This window comes from Pseudophryne corroboree, chromosome 2, assembly GCF_028390025.1.
Source record: "Pseudophryne corroboree isolate aPseCor3 chromosome 2, aPseCor3.hap2, whole genome shotgun sequence".
Classification (NCBI taxonomy): Eukaryota; Metazoa; Chordata; class Amphibia; order Anura; family Myobatrachidae; genus Pseudophryne; species Pseudophryne corroboree.
Window position 1 is genome coordinate 263,455,838 of NC_086445.1, and position 12,600 is coordinate 263,468,437.

Consider the following 12,600-nt stretch of genomic DNA (forward strand, 5'->3'; position numbering starts at 1 on the left):
TTTGCATTTGTAGGTATCAGGGTTGAGGATACAGTGCAAACATAACCTTAAAACACAAACATTGTTTTATAACCCGCTGCTCTAAGGCAGTTGTCTATATACCCGAAATTCTGAGGATTGCGGGATTTGTGTTGGGGGATTTGAGGGAGGCTCATAGTTGTATGGACCATATGGGTGCTGTGGGTAGGCTGTGTCTTGCTGTTGTGTTTGTGTGGTATTCCCTATGGTACGTGCAAACGTGCGTTCAAAAAATGTCATCTGCCTATCATGCATGGTCATTAACTGACTCATAAAAGTTTGATGCATTTCTTTTTCTGACGCAAGGAATCTCTCAAGCCGTGCATCTTCCTGGGCATTGAGCTCACTATCTGCCTCACGCAGGTGATCCACGATAATGGACTTCATTGCTTTGACCGTTTGTTCTGTTTTGTTCAGTTTCTTTTTCCGCTGTGGAACGTTGTAGACTGTGAAGGAGATGAAACAGAATGTAAGCAACAATATAAAAATAGCAGTGGTAGCATATACGTGTTTGTGGCCTTCTCCCACCTGCACACTAGCTATACTCTGCAACATTACCATGATTCTATTAAAAAATAGCAGTGGTAGCATATACGTGTTTGTGGCCTTCTCCCACCTGCACACTAGCTATACTCTGCAACATTACCATGCCTTTACATATAGGGACTGCTGCAACTGTATTTGTAATGGTAATACTTACTATTTGAGCGCAAAGTCGTGGTCTTGGGGGGTTGCGACGTCTCCGCCTGAGACTGTGGTACGTCCTCAATAGTGGCACTGATGGAATCATCATTGACGGTCGAGTCTTCAAAACTGCTGTCCGATATAAGCAGCGGGGATGATGGGCTGCATTGTGAGCTGGGAAGGCTGTGCTGTGTTTTCTCACAGTCCTCGTCGACTGACACCTGGCGACTGGCAGAGCTGGATGACGATAGTGCTATGGGATTTGTTATCGCAGTTTTGCCGAAGACACTATAGCATAGGTCATAATATGGCCATTCCATACGCCCAGCACCACTTTTCTTGCGGTTATGGTCGTGTACTTTGGTGAATTGTCTGCGTAGTGCCTTCGATTTGTTAACGACTTGTTGCTGGGTTTTTTGGATGCCCCTTTCTGCCAGCATAAGGGATATGTTCTTGTAGACGATAGCATCCTTAACTGTTCCAGTCACCTGCCTTCTAATTTCTTCCTCTCCCCGAATACTAAGCAGCTCTTTGATCTCTGTGTCTGACCAGATATGGCTAGCCATGTTGCTGTGCTGGAGCTTCTGCTGCTGTATATTGTCTGTTTGTTTGGAAGCTGCTGCAATAAAAATATCTGTATGTACTAGAGATGAGCGCCTGAAATTTTTCGGGTTTTGTGTTTTGGTTTTGGGTTCGGTTCCGCGGCCGTGTTTTGGGTTCGACCGCGTTTTGGCAAAACCTCACCGAATTTTTTTTGTCGGATTCGGGTGTGTTTTGGATTCGGGTGTTTTTTTCAAAAAACACTAAAAAACAGCTTAAATCATTGAATTTGCGGTCATTTTGATCCCATAGTATTATTAACCTCAATAACCATAATTTATACTCATTTTCAGTCTATTCTGAACACCTCACACCTCACAATATTATTTTTAGTCCTAAAATTTGCACCGAGGTCGCTGTGTGACTAAGATAAGCGACCCAAGTGGCCGACACAAACACCTGGCCCATCTAGGAGTGGCACTGCAGTATCACGCAGGATGGCCCTTCAAAAAAATACTCCCCAAACAGCACATGACGCAAAGAAAAAAAGAGGCGCAATGAGGTAGCTGACTGTGTGAGTAAGACTAGCGACCCTAGTGGCCGACACAAACACCGGGCCCATCTAGGAGTGGCACTGCAGTGTCACGCAGGATGTCCCTTCCAAAAAACCCTCCCCAAACAGCACATGACGCAAAGAAAAAAAGAGGCGCAATGAGGTAGCTGACTGTGTGAGTAAGACTAGCGACCCTAGTGGCCGACACAAACACCGGGCCCATCTAGGAGTGGCACTGCAGTGTCACGCAGGATGGCCCTTCCAAAAAACCCTCCCCAAACAGCACATGACGCAAAGAAAAAGAAAAGAAAAAAGAGGTGCAAGATGGAATTGTCCTTGGGCCCTCCCACCCTTATGTTGTATAAACAAAACAGGACATGCACACTTTAACCAACCCATCATTTCAGTGACAGGGTCTGCCACACGACTGTGACTGATATGACGGGTTGGTTTGGACCCCCCCCAAAAAAGAATCAATTAATCTCTCCTTGCACAAACTGGCTCTACAGAGGCAAGATGTCCACCTCATCATCACCCTCCGATATATCACCGTGTACATCCCCCTCCTCACAGATTATCAATTCGTCCCCACTGGAATCCACCATCTCAGCTCCCTGTGTACTTTGTGGAGGCAATTGCTGCTGGTCAATGTCTCCGCGGAGGAATTGATTATAATTCATTTTAATGAACATCATCTTCTCCACATTTTCTGGATGTAACCTCGTACGCCGATTGCTGACAAGGTGAGCGGCGGCACTAAACACTCTTTCGGAGTACACACTTGTGGGAGGGCAACTTAGGTAGAATAAAGCCAGTTTGTGCAAGGGCCTCCAAATTGCCTCTTTTTCCTGCCAGTATAAGTACGGACTGTGTGACGTGCCTACTTGGATGCGGTCACTCATATAATCCTCCACCATTCTATCAATGTTGAGAGAATCATATGCAGTGACAGTAGACGACATGTCCGTAATCGTTGTCAGGTCCTTCAGTCCGGACCAGATGTCAGCATCAGCAGTCGCTCCAGACTGCCCTGCATCACCGCCAGCGGGTGGGCTCGGAATTCTGAGCCTTTTCCTCGCACCCCCAGTTGCGGGAGAATGTGAAGGAGGAGATGTTGACAGGTCGCGTTCCGCTTGACTTGACAATTTTGTCACCAGCAGGTCTTTCAACCCCAGCAGACTTGTGTCTGCCGGAAAGAGAGATCCAAGGTAGGCTTTAAATCTAGGATCGAGCACGGTGGCCAAAATGTAGTGCTCTGATTTCAACAGATTGACCACCCGTGAATCCTTGTTAAGCGAATTAAGGGCTCCATCCACAAGTCCCACATGCCTAGCGGAATCGCTCCGTGTTAGCTCCTCCTTCAATGTCTCCAGCTTCTTCTGCAAAAGCCTGATGAGGGGAATGACCTGACTCAGGCTGGCAGTGTCTGAACTGACTTCACGTGTGGCAAGTTCAAAGGGCATCAGAACCTTGCACAACGTTGAAATCATTCTCCACTGCGCTTGAGACAGGTGCATTCCACCTACTATATCGTGCTCAATTGTATAGGCTTGAATGGCCTTTTGCTGCTCCTCCAACCTCTGAAGCATATAGAGGGTTGAATTCCACCTCGTTACCACTTCTTGCTTCAGATGATGGCAGGGCAGGTTCAGTAGTTTTTGGTGGTGCTCCAGTCTTCTGTACGTGGTGCCTGTACGCCGAAAGTGTCCCGCAATTCTTCTGGCCACCGACAGCATCTCTTGCACGCCCCTGTCGTTTTTTAAAAAATTCTGCACCACCAAATTCAAGGTATGTACAAAACATGGGACGTGCTGGAATTTGCCCATATTTAATGCACACACAATATTGCTGGCGTTGTCCGATGCCACAAATCCACAGGAGAGTCCAATTGGGGTAAGCCATTCCGCGATGATCTTCCTCAGTTGCCGTAAGAGGTTTTCAGCTGTGTGCGTATTCTGGAAAGCGGTGATACAAAGCGTAGCCTGCCTAGGAAAGAGTTGGCGTTTGCGAGATGCTGCTACTGGTGCCGCCGCTGCTGTTCTTGCGGCGGGAGTCCATACATCTACCCAGTGGGCTGTCACAGTCATATAGTCCTGACCCTGCCCTGCTCCACTTGTCCACATGTCCGTGGTTAAGTGGACATTGGGTACAACTGCATTTTATAGGACACTGGTGAGTCTTTTTCTGACGTCCGTGTACATTCTCGGTATCGCCTGCCTAGAGAAGTGGAACCTAGATGGTATTTGGTAACGGGGGCACACTGCCTCAATAAATTGTCTAGTTCCCTGTGAACTAACGGCGGATACCGGACGCACGTCTAACACCAACATAGTTGTCAAGGCCTCAGTTATCCGCTTTGCAGCAGGATGACTGCTGTGATATTTCATCTTCCTCGCAAAGGACTGTTGAACAGTCAATTGCTTACTGGAAGTAGTACAAGTGGGCTTACGACTTCCCCTCTGGGATGACCATCGACTCCCAGCAGCAACAACAGCAGCGCCAGCAGCAGTAGGCGTTACACGCAAGGATGCATCGGAGGAATCCCAGGCAGGAGAGGACTCGTCAGAATTGCCAGTGACATTGCCTGCAGGACTATTGGCATTCCTGGGGAAGGAGGAAATTGACACTGAGGGAGTTGGTGGGGTGGTTTGCGTGAGCTTGGTTACAAGAGGAAGGGATTTACTGGTCAGTGGACTGCTTCCGCTGTCACCCAAAGTTTTTGAACTTGTCACTGACTTATTATGAATGCGCTGCAGGTGACGTATAAGGGAGGATGTTCCGAGGTGGTTAACGTCCTTACCCCTACTTATTACAGCTTGACAAAGGGAACACACGGCTTGACACCTGTTGTCCGCATTTCTGGTGAAATACTTCCACACCGAAGAGCTGATTTTTTTGGTATTTTCACCAGGCATGTCAACGGCCATATTCCTACCACGGACAACAGGTGTCTCCCCGGGTGCCTGACTTAAACAAACCACCTCACCATCAGAATCCTCCTGGTCAATTTCCTCCCCAGCGCCAGCAACACCCATATCCTCCTCATCCTGGTGTACTTCAACACTGACATCTTCAATCTGACTATCAGGAACTGGACTGCGGGTGCTCCTTCCATCACTTGCAGGGGGCGTGCAAATGGTGGAAGGCGCATGCTCTTCACGTCCAGTGTTGGGAAGGTCAGGCATCGCAACCGACACAATTGGAGTCGGACTCTCCTTGTGGATTTGGGATTTCGAAGAACGCACAGTTCTTTGCGGTGCTACTGCTTTTGCCAGCTTTAGTCTTTTCATTTTTCTAGCGAGAGGCTGAGTGCTTCCATCCTCATGTGAAGCTGAACCACTAGCCATGAACATAGGCCAGGGCCTCAGCCGTTCCTTGCCACTCCGTGTGGTAAATGGCATATTGGCAAGTTTACGCTTCTCCTCCGACAATTTTATTTTAGGTTTTGCAGTCCTTTTTTTACTGATATTTGGTGTTTTGGATTTGACATGCTCTGTACTATGACATTGGGCATCGGCCTTGGCAGACGACGTTGCTGGCATTTCATCGTCTCGGCCATGACTAGTGGCAGCAGCTTCAGCACGAGGTGGAAGTGGATCTTGATCTTTCCCTAATTTTGGAACCTCAACATTTTTGTTCTCCATATTTTAATAGGCACAACTAAAAGGCACCTCAGGTAAACAATGGAGATGGATGGATTGGATACTAGTATACAATTATGGACGGGCTGCCGAGTGCCGACACAGAGGTAGCCACAGCCGTGAACTACCGCACTGTACTGTGTCTGCTGCTAATATATAGACTGGTTGATAAAGAGATAGTATACTCGTAACTAGTATGTATGTATAAAGAAAGAAAAAAAAACCACGGTTAGGTGGTATATACAATTATGGACGGGCTGCCGAGTGCCGACACAGAGGTAGCCACAGCCGTGAACTACCGCACTGTACTGTGTCTGCTGCTAATATAGACTGGTTGATAAAGAGATAGTATACTCGTAACTAGTATGTATGTATAAAGAAAGAAAAAAAAACCACGGTTAGGTGGTATTTACAATTATGGACGGGCTGCCGAGTGCCGACACAGAGGTAGCCACAGCCGTGAACTACCGCACTGTACTGTGTCTGCTGCTAATATATAGACTGGTTGATAAAGAGATAGTATACTCGTAACTAGTATGTATGTATAAAGAAAGAAAAAAAAAACACGGTTAGGTGGTATATACAATTATGGACGGGCTGCCGAGTGCCGACACAGAGGTAGCCACAGCCGTGAACTACCGCACTGTACTGTGTCTGCTGCTAATATAGACTGGTTGATAAAGAGATAGTATACTCGTAACTAGTATGTATGTATAAAGAAAGAAAAAAAAACCACGGTTAGGTGGTATATACAATTATGGACGGGCTGCCGAGTGCCGACACAGAGGTAGCCACAGCCGTGAACTACCGCACTGTACTGTGTCTGCTGCTAATATATAGACTGGTTGATAAAGAGATAGTATACTCGTAACTAGTATGTATGTATAAAGAAAGAAAAAAAAACCACGGTTAGGTGGTATATACAATTATGGACGGGCTGCCGAGTGCCGACACAGAGGTAGCCACAGCCGTGAACTACCGCACTGTACTGTGTCTGCTGCTAATATAGACTGGTTCATAAAGAGATAGTATACTCGTAACTAGTATGTATGTATAAAGAAAGAAAAAAAAACCACGGTTAGGTGGTATATACAATTATGGACGGGCTGCCGAGTGCCGACACAGAGGTAGCCACAGCCGTGAACTACCGCACTGTACTGTGTCTGCTGCTAATATAGACTGGTTGATAAAGAGATAGTATACTCGTAACTAGTATGACTATAAAGAAAGAAAAAAAAACCACGGTTAGGTGGTATATACAATTATGGACGGGCTGCCGAGTGCCGACACAGAGGTAGCCACAGCCGTGAACTACCGCACTGTACTGTGTCTGCTGCTAATATAGACTGGTTGATAAAGAGATAGTATACTACTAATATTATATATACTGGTGGTCAGGTCACTGGTCACTAGTCACACTGGCAGTGGCACTCCTGCAGCAAAAGTGTGCACTGTTTAATTTTAATATAATATTATGTACTCCTGGCTCCTGCTATAACCTATAACTGGCACTGCAGTGCTCCCCAGTCTCCCCCACAATTATAAGCTGTGTGAGCTGAGCACAGTCAGATATATATATACATTGATGCAGCACACTGGGCTGAGCAGTGCACACAGATATGGTATGTGACTGAGTCACTGTGTGTATCGTTTTTTTCAGGCAGAGAACGGATATATTAAATAAAACAAACAACTGCACTGTCTGGTGGTCACTGTGGTCGTCAGTCACTAAACTCTGCACTCTCTTCTACAGTATCATTCACAGCCTCAGGTCAATCTCTCTCTCTCTCTCTCAACCCTAATCTAAATGGAGAGGACGCCAGCCACGTCCTCTCCCTATCAATCTCAATGCACGTGTGAAAATGGCGGCGACGCGCGGCTCCTTATATAGAATCCGAGTCTCGCGAGAATCCGACAGCGTCATGATGACGTTCGGGCGCGCTCGGGTTAACCGAGCAAGGCGGGAGGATCCGAGTCTGCTCGGATCCGTGAAAAAAACCATGAAGTTCTGGCGGGTTCGGATTCAGAGAAACCGAACCCGCTCATCTCTACTATGTACCCAGCGCGACTTCAGAGTGTTTTGTTTGCTGCCTCAATGCCTGCATGTGCCCAGCGTGTCTCCCAGGGATGACATCATCTTCCAGTGCCCCAGAAGCACCAATCAGCGTCTCAGAGCGTTACTCGGGTCTGAAAACACGTGTAATGACCGTTTCCACTGCACCGCTATCCGTGTCATTACCGTGTTCTACCCAGGTAAATAGCCGGGTTGGATTCCCGGGTCACTCAACCCGTGTTGACCCGTTTCCACCTACTAAAAATCCGTGTCGATGCGCGCCCCCGTGCAAAAACACGGGTAAAAACAGCTAGTGGAAAAGGGGTATAAGAGAAAAGGATTTACCGGTAGGTATTAAAATCCTATTTTTACCTCCTGTCTTTCATAAGCACCTAAACAATGCATTGCTGTTGCCTTGGTTATAGGGTTAATTACGTCTGTACAAAATACATTTTTGGAATCTTCGCAAATATACATAATGATCTTTCCATGGGTTTCTGTTTGCTACACATAACAAAGGTGATGTATAAATATAATTGTTTATCATGCAACTTTAGTTATAAAGACCATAATACCATAATTACAAATCTTTGTGTGGCTGGGATTTGTCTGGAAGCCACTAGTGTCACACCATGGTGCAGGACAGATTACAATGGGAATTGGACCTGAGAGCAAAAACTGGTTGCAATTACAGGAGCTTTCAAAACAGTCAAGAAAAAAAAATGATTATCCTGTGCTTGTCTGACATTAGCCACAAGAGGGAGACGGGAATGATGAGGCGTGAAATGACCGCTGAACTTGTGAGAACATAAAGAACCATAGAAATCCTTATGTATATAAGGATTTTTGCTGTTTGCATCCAGTCAGACAAAGGGGACAGGAGTATTAGGTCTTATTGCTGTATTTTACATGCATTTCCTTGAATGATGAAGGGTGAGATGTACTAAGCGGAAAATGCGGTAAACCCCCGTTTACCGCATTTTCCTAATGTACAAAGACCTGGCCGCCGGGTCAGCGCCGCGGAAGGGTTCACCAGCTTTTGCTGGCAATACCCCATAGAAGCCTATGGGCTATATTCCGTAGCGCTGTGTGAGGGATCCGATCGGATCCCTCCCAGCAAGCCCGCGGCCGCCCCCGTCATTCTGCACATGTGCAGAATGACACAGGGGGCCGAAATCCGGAAGTCAGAGAGACCCCAGGGATCGCGAAAGACAGCTCTTATCGGAAGAGCTGTCCTTCGCAATGCTTAGCATCGTGACGATGGGCGGCAATGTCACATAGTACATCCCGCCCGAAGCCTGTTACACTTACTAATAGTGTAAACAATAGGTGTGTTTTGGCTGGCATAAACACCCAGATTTATCAAGCCTCGCAGAGTGATAAATTACACGGTGATAAAGTACCAGCCAATCAGCTCCTGTCATTTTTCAAACAGCCTGTAACATGGCAGTTATGTGCTAATTGGCTGGTACTTTAGCACCATGCAATTTATCACTACCCACAAGGCTTGATAAATCTGGGTCGTAGTATCTTAATCAGATGAGAGGTTTTCCCGACAAAACCTGAAATGAATATGATAAGAGTAATAATTCTCTGGCGATGCCTATGGAATTTTAAGATCTGTTTACTCTAGATTAGCACTCAGGTGCAATTCTGTACTTACATCTGTGAATCCGCATTGCACCAATATTACATATCCTATATAGTGCAGGGGAATTTGTTTTTACAAATAGTGCCAAGTCACTGTTTTTGAGATATTTAGATATTTAAAACATATTTTAAACATTTATGTGTGTCAAACCCAACATCCCCCCTCTAGGCACTTAGGGGGTAATTCCGATCTGATTGTAGCAGCAAATGTGTTAGCTAATGGGCAAAACCTTGTGCACTGCAGGGGGGGGGGGGGCAGATATTACATGTGCAGAGAGCATTAGATTTGGGTGGGTTATATTTAGAGATGAGCGGGTTCGGTTCTCAGAGAACTGAACCGTACCAGACTTCACCATTCGAGCCCAGACCCGACGTCATCATCCCGCTGTCTGATTCTCGCTGGGTTTGGATTCCATATAAGGAGCCACGTGTCGCCGCCATTTTCACTCCGGCATTGGAGAGTGTAGAGAGAGGACGTGTCTCCGTCCTCAGTGTCCTCTGTGGTAGTGTCTTGTGCTATATTTGTCCAGTCACAGTGTTTGTGTCCTCTTGCTGCCATATGTCCATTGCTGCTGTGTTGCACTGCATCAGTTCAGTGGTGGCGTATCGTGCTGCATCTGTCCAGTGGTAGTGTCCTGTGCATCAGCCATCAGTCATTCCAGTGACCAGGCAGTCACAGTGGTTGTGTCCTCTTTCTGCCATATGTCCATTGTTGCTGTGTTGTGCTGCATCAGACCAGTGGTAGTGTCCTGTCCATCAGCCATCAGTCATTCCAGTGACCAGGCAGTCACAGTGGTATACTCTGCAGCCATATGTCCAGTGCTGCCGTATAATAATAATAATAATAACTGTCACTGACCTGGTTTGGGAGTGTTGTGGACTCGGGGCTTCTTCCGATGACCGGGAAGGGGAACCGCTACTGGGTCGCAGTAGAGATGGCCGGATGTAGGTCTTCCTCATGCAGGATTAAGACGGCAAGCAGGAAGCACAGAGGAATTCTTGAAGGTCTCCTGAAAGACAAGACTTGTAGAAATACTGAAGGCTGAGGTACTGAGATATTGAAGGCACTGTGGTGTTGGAGACACTGTGGTGTTGGAGGCACTGAGGTGCTGGGAGTACAGGGAGTGCTGGGAGGCACTCGGAGGCACGAGGGTGCTTGGAGGCACGAGGGTGCTTGGAGGCACGGAGGTGCTTGGAGGCATGGAGGTGCTTGGAGGCACGGAGGTGTTTGGAGGCACGAGGTGTTTGGAGGCACGAGGTGTTTGGAGGCACGGAGGTGCTTAGAGGCACGGAGGTGCTTGGAGGCACGAGGTGCTTGGAGGCAGGGAGGTGCTTGGAGGCAGGGAGGTGCTTGGAGGCACGAGGTAATTGGAGGCACGGAGGTGCTTGTAGGCACGGAGGTGCTTGGAGGCACGGAGGTGTTTGGAGGCACGAGGTGTTTGGAGGCACGAGGTGTTTGGAGGCACGGAGGTGCTTAGAGGCACGGAGGTGCTTGGAGGCAGGGAGGTGCTTGGAGGCAGGAAGGTGCTTGGAGGCACGAGGTAATTGGAGGCACAGAGGTGCTTGGAGGCACAGAGGTGTTTGGAGGCACGAGGTGCTTGGAGGCACGGAGGTACTTGGAGGCACGGTGGTACTTGGAGGCACGGAGGTACTTGGAGGCACAGAGGTACTTGGAGGCACCGGGTGCTTGGAGGCACGGAGGTACTTGGAGGCACGGGGTGCTTGGAGGCACGGAGGTACTTGGAGGCACGGGGTGCTTGGAGGCACGGAGGTACTTGGAGGCACGGGGTGCTTGGAGGCACGGGGTGCTTGGAGGCACGGAGGTACTTGGAGGCACAGAGGTACTTGGAGGTACAGGATGCTTGGAGGCACAGGATGCTTGGAGGAACAGGAGATCACAGGGACGAGGAAGCTCTGGAATCACAGCTTCCGCAGAAGAAACGAAGATACTCAGGCACCGGATCTCTGCCTGGTGTCTGGTTTTAAATCCCCCGCCCTAGCCTGATTGGCGGAGCAGGCAGGTGACGTCAGACCTGCTCCGCCTCCTTGCCCTCGCTCATGATGGCGGCGTCCTTGCTTCCGGGAAGCCGCCGGAGGGACGCGCCGACCCGCCGCCGAAGACCGCCAGGAGAAGAGAGGTGCCGGGCAGACCAGGCCACCCGCAGGGACAAGCGCGGTCGCCGCTGCCCGAGGTGCGTGACAGTACCCCCTCCTCCAGAAGTGGCCCCTGGACACTTCCCGGGCTTAGTCAGATGTCTGGAGTGGAAGATCCGAACCAGACGAGGAGCCGTTACTTCAGTAGCCTCAATCCAACTTCTCTCCTCAGGACCATAACCCTTCCAGTCCACCAAGTACTGTAATTTTTTATGAAGATAACGAGAGTCAAGAATAGCTTTGATTTCAAACTCCGCTCCAGCTTCTGCCACTACAGACGTTGGCCTAGGGAATGCTGAGTGGAACCGATTCAGAATGAGGGGACGGAGTAGAGAAACATGAAAGGCGTTAGGTATTCGAAGATGGGCAGGCAAACCCAGTTTACAGACCACAGGATTTAAGACTTGTAGCACCGGATAAGGACCGATGAACCTTGGAGCGAATTTCATGGTGGGCACCTTCAACCGGAGATTACGTGTGGACAGCCATACCCTGTCCCCAACTTTATATTGAGGTGCGGCTCGCCGTTTCTTATCTGCGAAGAACTTGTACCGGACAGAAACCTTCTTAAGATTAGCATGAACCTTTCTCCAAATTTGTCCAAAGTGTTGTAGAGTGGACGCTACAGCAGGAACCTCTACTATCGGAAGGCTTGGAAATTCTGGAACACGGGGATGGAACCCGTAGTTGACGAAGAATGGTGATTCCCCAGTGGAAGAATGAAACAAATGGTTATGGGCAAACTCCGCCCAAGGCAACAACTCCACCCAGTTGTCCTGTGAAGGAGAGAGATACAAACGAAGAAAAGTCTCTAGATCTTGATTGACTCGTTCCGTTTGACCATTTGTTTGGGGATGATAAGCGGATGAAAACTTAAGTTTAATTTGTAGGGTTGAACAGAGGGCTTTCCAAAACCTGGCGGTGAACTGTACTCCACGGTCAGAAACAATCTCTTGTGGCAACCCATGCAAACGAAAATGTTCTCGGATAAACAGTAGAGCCAGTTTCGGAGCTGTCGGGAGACCAGTCAAAGGCACAAAGTGTGCCATCTTCAAAAAACGGTCAATGATAACCCAAACGGTGTTGCAACCCTTGGAACAGGGCAAGTCAGTGATGAAGTCCATGGAAATGTGAGTCCAGGGTCTCACAGGGATAGGCAGAGGACGAAGTAACCCTGCAGGAGGCAGACGAGGAGATTTATGTTGTGTACATTGGGGACAAGAATTAACGCAATCTTGTACATCCTTCCTCATGGTGTTCCACCAGTAAGACCTTTGCAGAAACTTGTACATCTTCTGGGCACCGGG